Here is a 10,757-nt window from a genome sequence, read left to right on the forward strand (position 1 = left end):
TCCAGGATGAGTCGTGCAGAGGCGTTCTGGATGTGTTGCAGTCTTTTCTGTAGTTTGGCTGTGGTTCCGGTGTAGAGGGTGTTTCCGTAGTCCAGTCGGCTGGTGACGAGTGCCTGGGTGACCGTCTTCCTGGTTTCGGTGGGGATCCATCGGAAGATCTTTCGGAGCATGCGAAGTATGTTGAAACATGATGATGAGACGGCATTGACTTGTCTGGTCATCGAGAGGGAGGAGTCCAGGATGAAGCCCAGGTTGCGTGCGTGGTCCGTTGGTTTGGGTGCGTTGCCCAGGGCCGGGGGCCACCAGAAGTTGTTCCAGGCAGAGGGTGATGATCCAAGGATGAGGACTTCCGTCTTGTCTGAGTTCAGTTTCAGGTGGCTGTTCATCATCCACTCGTCTATGTCTTTCATCCCTTCATGTAGGTTGGTTCTGGCGGTGGCTGGGTTGGTGGTGAGGGAGAGGATCAGCTGGGTGTCGGCGGCGTAGGCATGACATATTCACGGGGTGGTATTACAGTGCACATGGGCTAGAGAGTGTCATAGCTTACGCACTAGCAGGTGGAATACAACACAGAGGTGTGAGGCACTCGGCGGGCACTGGTGGGTGTAACACAGCATTGGGCTCAGCCAGGAGTACTCTGTGACTCTCAAGTGAGGTTTGTCTCCTTTCCAGAGAGTAAAATAAAAAGTATTACACATCCGGCGGTGGATGTGTGTTTTCTTAACCGTGAGGGGGGTTTCTTGCATAGTTTGGTCGAATTTTTGTCGAATCCCCTTTGAATGGCTTGGTGTGCGTGTATATTAACTGTGCCCGTTAATAGCTACACATGTTTGTATAAATAAGCAACAAGGGTGTCTACTTAGAGAGTACCCACCGGCGGGGGCGCCGGGATTAGGCACGGTATGGCGTCAGACACGTCAGAGCTTCACTAGCGGTGTAAATACATTCCATGTGGATTCATTCTATGCATAGTCGCCTTTTAATGAATATCACGCAAATCGTCATGGATAACAGGTACATACGGTTTGTCCAGCATGTCCTAGGTTTTTCTATAAATATATTTTTTTTTTAAATAATAAAAAACAAAGGCCGGCCCCGGGGGATGGGTTCCCTGGGGCCATAAGTGGCCTGAGGAGGGGGGCAACGCAGCCCCCTCCTAAAGAGAAAAAAAAAAAAGGCCATGACCTGGGGGTTGGTGTCCCCGGGGCCGATTAAGGCCTTGGGAGGGCCAAATTAATTTTTTTCAACAAAAGAAAGTAGGGTGCAGGCCCTGGGGGATGGGGTCCCCAGGGCCAGTAAATTAGAAAAAGAAGGGGGGCCACACAGCCCTCCTTCTTAAAAATATTAAATAAATAAAAGACCTGCATCGTGCCGGAGGCCACGCCCCCTCCTTGCAGCACTCTGCAAACGCGCCCCCTGGCCAGTTGTAAGTTGGGGAATTAATTCCCCTTCAATACTGAGGGTCCCTGAGGGCCAACTAGCCCAACAGCTATCTCCAGTATGCGCCAGGGAGCTGCGTTGCAGACAGGTGTTCTGAGGCCACACCCCTTTTTACACCTCTATGCAACGCAACTCTGTGGCGCTTACTGGAGGTACCTAGTGGGCTAGTTTGACCCTAGGGACCCTTAGGATTCAAGGGGGCTTAATCTCTCAACTTAGAACGGCCTCAGGGTGCGTTTACACAGTGGTGAAGGGAGGGGACGGGGCCTGAGGTGACGTGTGCAAACACTCCCTGTGGCGCGTTTTAAGTTGAGGAAATAATTCCCTTTCAATACTGAGGGACCCTGGGGGCCAACTAGCCCACCAGGTGCTTTCAGTAAGCGCCACTACTCTGCGTTGCAGAGAGGTGGTGCAGGCCGTGTTCCTTTTTACACCTCTCTGCAATGGCGCTTACTGGACGTACCTAGTGGGCTATTTTGCCCCTAGGGATCCTCAGGATTCAAGGGGACTGAATCTCCCAACTTAAAAAACGGCCATAGGGTGTGTTTACAAAGTGGGGAATGGAGGGGACCGGGCCTGAGGTGACGTGTGCAAACACGCCCTATGGCGCATTTTAGGTTAGGGAAATAATTCCCCTTCAATCCTGAGGGCCCCTTGGTGCTAACTAGCCCACCAGGTGCTTACAGTAAGCGCCACTGAGCTGCGTTGCAGAGAGGTGGTCCAGGCCGTGCCACTTTTTACACCTCTCTGCAACGCAGCACTGTGGCGCTTACTGGAGGTACCTAGTGGGGTAGTTGGACCCTTGGGACCCTCAGGATTCAAATGAACTTAATCTCCCAACTTAAAAAACGGCCACAGGGCGTGTTTACACAGTGGGGAAGGGAGGGGACTGGGCCTGAGGTGACGTGTGCAAACACACCCTATGGAGCATTTTAAGTTGGGGAAATAATTCCCCTTCAATCCTGAGGGCCCCTTGGGGCTAACTAGCCCACCAGGTGCTTCCAGTAAGCGCCACTGAGCTGCGTTCCAGAGAGGTGGTCCAGGCCATGCCACTTTTTACACCTCTCTGCAACGCAGCTCTGTGGCGCTTACTGGAGGTACCTAGTGGGCTAGTTGGACCCTTGGGACCTTCAGGATTCAAATGAACTTAATCTCCAAACTTAAAAATCGGCCACAGTGCATGTTTACACAGTGGTGAAGGGAGGGGACGGACCTGAGGTGACGTGTGCAAACACGCCCTGTGGCGCGTTTTAAGTTGAGGAAATAATTCCCTTTCAATCCTGAGGGACCCTGGGGGCCAACTAGCCCACCAGGTGCTTTCAGTAAGCGCCACTACTCTGCGTTGCAGAGAGGTGGTGCAGGCCGTGCCCCTTTTTACACCTCTCTGCAATGGCGCTTACTGGACGTACCTAGTGGGCTATTTTGCCCCTAGGGATCCTCAGGATTCAAGGGGACTTAATCTCCCAACTTAAAAAACGGCCATAGGGCGTGTTTACACAGTGGGGAAGGGAGGGGACCAGGCCTGAGGTGACGTGTGCAAACACGCCCTATGGCGCATTTTAAGTTAGGGAAAAAATTCCCCTTCAATCCTGAGGGCCCCTTGGTGCTAACTAGCCCACCAGGTGCTTCCAGTAAGCGCCACTGCTCTGCGTTGCAGAGAGGTGGTGCAGGCCGTGCCCCTTTTTACATCTCTCTGCAACGCAGCTCTGTGGCGCTTACTGGAGGTACCTAGTGGTCTAGTTGGACCCTAGGGACCCTCAGGATTCAAGGGGACTTAATCTCCCAACTTAAAACGGCCACAGGGCATGTTTACACAGTGGGGAAGTGAGGGGATGGGGCCTGAGGTGACGTGTGCAAACAAGCCCTGTGGCGCGTTTTAAGATTGGTTTAATCCCCTGCCCTATTATATACTAGGGGCTTACAGAGGAGGTCATGCTGATCACAGGGGGACCCCAACGCATAGTGTTCCTTAGTGTATGTAGATGTTTTCACTATATTCTGAGTGTCTTTTAACATAGCACTGGCTCTAGGACTGGTTAGTCAGACTCAGTTTGTTACCACCAGTATCCGTCTGAAAAAGTTGAGGGTACACACTCTCTAATTTAATCTACTTGACATTGATTTCATCTGCAATTTAAAAATAGTCTCCCATGTTCAAGGTCAAGTATTAATTATTTTCATAGTTACTAAAACCATTGCAATGAAATACTTATTTATTTATTTATTTTAAATTTTTATTTGGGATCCTTAGCAGCGAAATGTATAATACATAATTGAAAACATACATCAAAACATCAATCATTAATTATAATAAACCAAAACAGGAAGTGGACCATGGTCCTGAGCAGTGTCCCCTGACATAAAAAAATAGCTTGTAAACTGACTCATACCTGGACAAAGTTCATTAACCTGCCATATAGTCACTCAAAACCCCCCAAATCAGTAACCCCAATTTCCTTTTTCTATATCCTTTGACAGCATATAGACTGTATTCCATATTGTAAACATTAAGGAACTTAGCACGCCACATCTCGAAAGACCTCTTGATGTAACCAAAGTGACGCTATTGCTAATCGATCCACCGCTGTAGCCATAAAAATTAAATAACAATATTTATACAATAGCTTCCCCTGGTGGAGTTCTTCACCAATTCCAAGCAACATCATAGATTGAGAGATTTTAACAGGAACCCCCGTAATTTCTGTTAAAAACCTCTCTGTAGATCCTATCAGAGAGTCCAATGCAGTACACGCAAAACACACATGCAAAATATCTGCACTGTCTACTCCACAGCGAAAACATTTCCCATCATGCTGACCCCCCCTCTTCATCATCTTAACGGGGGTGTGGTGCAAGTTGAATAACATTTTATAATGCTGACTTTTTAAATTAGCTGCCATAAAAATCCTCCCAGACAGGTCAATAGATTTCTCCAATAAAATTTCAGAATTTCCCAGCCAGGTTCTCCATTTAATGCTATACTTCTCTAAATCATCAGTTCTCCCCTCTAGCAATATTTTATAAATTACCCCGATATTCCCCTGTCGTCTAATATTTTCTACAATTTTAGACTTTATGGTACAAATAGTATGTTTTCCCAAGAAGTCCCTTACTTACAAATATTTAAAAAATTGGGTTGAGGGTAGTTGGTATTTCTCTGCCTGCTCCGCATATAAATATAAGCTCCCATTGGCCTGATATATATCGCCAAGTCAGATAATACCCTTCCTTCTCCAGACTGTAGCCACCTGGTCCCAAAATATCAAAGGCAAAACTCCAGTGGCATTAGTAGGAGTATACAGAGTGAGTGCAGGGATCTTAAAGCTTTTCTGTACAATCTTCCAAAACTTTAAAAACGGCATTTATCACCTTAAAATGAGTTCTTTTAAAGTAGCTGCCATCCAATCCTACCAGAGACCTCCGTGGCCACTCTCCCTACGGAGGTCTCTGGTAGGAGTTCTGTCAACTGCTGATGGTATTTTGACAGACCACCGCACTCCAGACTCATGGAGCCGGTCCCATTAATTTATGGAGATTGGATTTAAGAGGGACACCCCCTTTGCCAGTTAGGGCACCTTAGCGCGTGCCACACATAGACGGTTCTAAACACTCTGCTAGACTCTGTCTTTTTCACTTCTTGCACTTTGGTCCTGATGAAAGCCAGCACCAGTATCTAGGCACTGGCTGAAACATGTTGACCCCACAGGATGGTGGTGGGCATTGATACCTGCTGAACCATCCTTCACCTTCCTTTTAATACTGCCCATGGCCCATCATTAAACTAATTTACTTGATATCTGGGACCATTGGGACAGCTGTTTTTAAGTTACACATGCACTGTACACTCACCTTACAAAAAAACCCGCTCCGCTGTCGTTCAGACGTCGCAGCACACCTGGGGTACACTAGATGCCTCAGGTGGGGGCCGATGATGAAGCATGCCACCAACTAGGTTGGTGGGTGAGGCCTTTCCTAAAAAACTTAATGGTTTTTCACTGAACTAATCAGTATTTACGTACACATACCTTTCCCTGTTATCTGGGGACCAGTTCTTGTTGATTAATTATACTAAAAAATACATAACCCGAGGATAAACATTCATCTTCAAAACATTAGCTCTGCCAACTAATGACAAATTAAGATCGACCGTTTTACTCCCCAAATAATATCGCCCCAATTAACCTCAACAATCTCTTTTACAGAGGTGCAGATCTTAATACCCAGATAAGTAGCTTCCCTAACCAACCTAACAACCCTATACATTGTTTGGCTTGTACATATGATTTGGGTTTTGGATGTATTTAGTTTATACCCAGACGCCGCCCCAAAATTCTGCTCTAAAGATTCTATTTTGAGTATTGTGAGGCACGGGTTGGAGGTTACAATCGCAATATCATCAGCATATGCCATTACACAGAACCGATCTTGTTGTACCATAAAAGGCATAATCTTTTTACTCTGTTCTAACAAAATAATAAAGGGGTTCATAGACAATGCAAATAAAAGTGGCGAACATGGACACCCTTGTTGTGGCCTCTAGAAATAAAGATGGTCTCCGAGTAATGTCACATTGAACATATTTTCGTTGAAGGGAGATGGTATAGGGCCTGTAAAGCTTGGATATATCACTGCCCAAAATCCATTTGTTGTAATCCCTTCCACAGAAAATTCCAAAACACCCGATTGAATGACTTTTCGGCATCAAGTAAAATTAAACCTTATTCTCGAGCTTCTACCTGTGCAATGTCGAGGAGAGTAACTACTCTGCTCACATAGTCTACCGTCCCTCTTCCAGGTATAAAGGCATGTTGTTTTAGCAATGCTATTGGTGTTATAATTTTTGCCAGCCGTGTGGCCAATATTTTAGCGTAGATTTTAACGTCAGCATTAAGAAGAGAGATTGGACGGTAAGACCCAGGTTGCTCAGATGATTTCCCCTTTTTCTTAAAGTTACAGATATTGGCCTCGGCCCAGGTTCGCGGTATCTCCCCTTTTTGTGCCATTTGAAACACATTAAGCATATCAATTTTAATATCTTGGAAAAAGGTCTTAAAGATATCCAGGGGGAGTCTATCTGGTCCTGCAGCTTTCCCTACTGCAAGAGAGTTTATCGCCTGTTCTAGTTCCACAGCGTAATAGGCTCATCAAGCATTTCAGCGTCCGCCTGGGACAATTGGCCCCACAATGAGGCTGATAGTCCCACATCCATCAGAGAGCCCCCAGTATCATGTCCAGTATATAATTCTGAATAGAAATCATAAAAGACTTTAAGAATTTCCAAGGGATCAGACACAATGACCCCAGCAGCATTTTTAATCCCCGCTATTCTTTGTTCGGCCTCTCTTATACGGAATTTCTGGGCTAAACATCGTCCTGTGGCCTTGTTGTATTCATGACACTCTTTTCTATAAGTTTGATATTTCATAGCACTCTCTTTACTCCATTCTAAATTTATTTTAGACTTACATCTAGCTAAATCATTCTGTAGTGCTGCAGTGTTATATCCTGCTGCTAATCCATTAGCCAATTCCTGTTCGGCGATCCTAAGCTCATTATATAAGGCCTGCAATGCCTGCTTAGCTAATTTTAAAAACCCGAAACTACATGTTTGCCCTCTCAACCCAGATTTAAATATATCCCTTACAATTCCCCAAGACGCCGAATGTCGATTAATCTGAAAAAATTCCTTTATCCACACCTGCATATGCTCAAACTTATCATCCATCAGGTCTTTCCTATCAAATGTAAAAGTTCTCTGGACTGCACACCGCCCAAGAGCCGGAATTTCCACTAGCACTGGTGCATGATCTGAAGTCACCCTTGGGTGCACACAAATTTTAAGCCCAGTAAATAATAATGTAGATAAGAAACAATAATCAAGGCGTACAAGCCTATTGTGGGGATGTGAGTAAAATGTATATATCCTGGGTCTTGCCTATGCAGGTTGCTCCAAACATCCAATAACCCATGGTCGGTTAGCAGTTGAAAAAGAGCCTTGCATACCCTGGGTTTCCTACCTTTGTAGTTCCGCCCACAATTTTGAAAGTCTTCATGAGTCAAATTTATATTAAAATCCCCACAGAAAAATAGCATAGTGGGCCATGTAGCAAGCTCCCCATTTAGATATTCCAATATCGGAGCTTCATCAAAATTAGAGCCGTATATTGTGCAGAGGGTAATTATTGCTCCCCCTGTCCTACATTCCACAGTAGCCAACCACCCACACAAATCAGCTAGTATACGCCCAGTAGTTTGAATAGAAGGTTTGCTAAAATCGCTACCTCTCTTATCATACTTGACTGCCTTGAAGATACCAATACTGTATATCCTAATTCTGTCAAAATCTTACGTTTTGACCACGGGATATGCGTCTTCTGTAGACACACTACATCAGGCTGAATCACCCGAAGCTCTCTAGCCACCCTCTGCCTTTTATTATAATTGTTTAAACCGCACACATTCAATGTGCATATTCGAAGGCCTAAATTTGCCATATATTCCAAATTAATATTCCTTCTGGACCATACACAAATATTCTTATACCTTTACACCTTTCTTTGCTGCTATGCATCTTCATTTTTCTTTTTCTTTTCCCCCTCCCACCCTCCCCCCTCCACCACCCTTCCCTCCCTGACCCACCCCACCAGCACACCCCACCCCCCTATGTCGAGGCTTTAGGACTACTAGTCCTGGCGATGACATGCTCCCACCACCCAAAAGTGCCTCCCACACCCGTGTAATGCCCCACCAATATTAACCAATCTAAAAGAGAGCAAAAGAAGAAACAAGGAAAACATGGAAAAGAACCTGCAAGTCAATAAACAAAAAACAGTATTCCATACTTATTTTCTTCCCCCCTAAATATATATAACATAATACAACGACTAGGGGTATAATACTTCATAAGCAGAAAGATATAAAAGAAGTTAAACATAAGAGCTCCAAAGAGACTCTAAAGCCCAATAATCTTTTTATGCCAAGTCCCTCCTTATCTATCTTTAAGGGTTTGCAGAAATTCTTTCGCAAGGATTTCAGATGTAAAAAACCTGGTGTTTTCTTTATACACAATTTTCAGTTTGGCTGGTTGCAATAAAAAAGCTTGGACCCCCTTAGCTTTAAATGGTAGAATAAGTTGGTGCAGTTGCCAGCGTTTTTCTACCGTCTGATGGCAGTAATCAGACCTCAAAAATAATTCAACCCCCTTGCCAGCTCTTTTTCTATCGGGTCGGGCCAGATCAGAAACAGCTTCTCGTGCCAAAAAGTTGTCAAACAAGATCAATATGGCCCTTGGTTTAGACACTGCTTCTGCTGTGTGGCCAGGCTGAACCCGAATAGAGAAGGGGAAGCGATGAGCCCTCTGCACCTCTGTCTGCCAATCCCATTGGGTTAATTCGGGGAATGCCTTAGTAAACAATTCAATAATAGATTTACGTGTATCCTGTCCTTCTAGCCCCTCTAGAATTTGAAGGACTGTTTGTTCCGCTGGGCTCTATTCTCAAGATCAGTGAGTTTCCATAGCATATTGTCCTTCCCTGCACATAGGGTCTCATTCATAATTTTTTGCAGTGCCAGTTCATCCTACAGACAAGAAATGCGCACTTCTGCCTCGGTGATTCTTGCGGTAAACTCTGTACATGTTTTGGCAATACGTCATACTGAATTTAGTAATTTACGACAGACGTTTTGTGTCCTCTGGCTCTCTAGTCGTATTTCCTCCCAATGCATCATTATCGTCTGATATATCAGAGTCAGGGATAAATCTTCTGTTGGTTCTACTGCTCTCTGTGCCATAGAATCTAACTTATCTGTCTCTTCAGGGGGTCTGACCCCTGTCTTTTGCACTGGTGAAGGGGAATTGCCAAGGTAGCAGGAGTTCTCTGTCAAAGCCCTTTTCTTACGCAATGTCTGAGGGTTACCCTCGATCAGTCCCTTCCCATATCCTCAGGGGGTGTACTGCTATTCTCGCTCAACTCGTCCACTTGGTGAGCCATAAAGATCTTCCCATTTCTCGCCCCCTCCTCACTAGACACATCCGAATGATCGGATAATGAAAAAATAAATTCTACAAGATCCACCAGCTCTGCCTATTTTGTTAGCGATTCAACACTTAGGGCCTCATGTAGGTAGCCCAATACCGGTCGGTAACGGCCGATTTTCGGTAATTATACCGTTACCGACTGGTATTCAGGCTTTTGCAATGTAGGTGGCACATTACAGGATTCGGTAATTTACCGAATCGGTAAAATTACCGAATCGGTAATTTTACCGATTCGGTAAATACCGAATCCTGTAATGATATGTAGGGGGAGTGTGTGGGTGTCGTGTGGAGTCGGTATTTACCACCAACTAATAGTTGGTGGTAAATGAAGAATGGCTCTGTAAATGCATTTTCAAGCGCTTAGAAGTGTGCAATGTGGCAGACATACATGCCCTTAGGGCATGTATGTGTGCCACATGTGCACACATGCAGGAATCAGGGGTGCAACAGGGTGTCAATGTGACACCCTGCCACCCTTGATTGTGCTCCCCCCATTACCGAATCGGTATTTACTGATTCGGTAATGAGGCATACCTTCCCATTGATTCAATCAATGGGAAAGTATGCCTCATTACCGAATCGGTAAATACCGATTCAGTAATTACCGAATTTCTACGATTCGGTAATTTTTACCGAATGAATACCTACATAGCATTTACCACTTCATAAATACCGAATCGGTATGATTCGGTATTTATGAAGTGGTAAATGCCAGGCCACCTACATAAGGCCCTAAGAGTCTCTGAACCATTAAGAGCTCCTGCCAAACCAGCATCACTTCTTTCGTCAATGTCAGTACCATTACTAGATTTCTGAGGTACAGCTATATCGATGTCATAGCTTACTGGCTCTGCGGGCTTCCGTTCACTATTGTTCACTCGTTTGCAATCGAGTCCAACCTTTAATCCGGTACCATTAGCCATAACAATATTACTGCAATGCATAGGGTTATCCTCTTCCAAACCAGCTTCCTGGTGCCCCGTAGATTCCGCAACAGCCTCAAAACCCAGTTACCCTGAAAGTGTATCCATTTGAGGAGTCTGGGAAATCTGAGCATCTTTTTCTCTGCCTCTCCCTTGCAAAAAAAGTTGCGGGATAGTACGTTTAGCAGGGCTGATCATAGCACTAGCGCTAACACCGCTCTCACCCTTAGTAGTTTTGCCATTAAGTTTAGGGGCTTTCTTACCGCTTGGAGTCTCCACGGTCTATCCTGCGGCACCAGAAGCGTCGTCCGGGAGCTGGGATTTCCCTCTTACACCCTTATGCGGCATTGACGACG

Source organism: Triturus cristatus, chromosome 7 (genome assembly GCF_964204655.1).
Source record: "Triturus cristatus chromosome 7, aTriCri1.1, whole genome shotgun sequence".
Taxonomy (NCBI): Eukaryota; Metazoa; Chordata; class Amphibia; order Caudata; family Salamandridae; genus Triturus; species Triturus cristatus.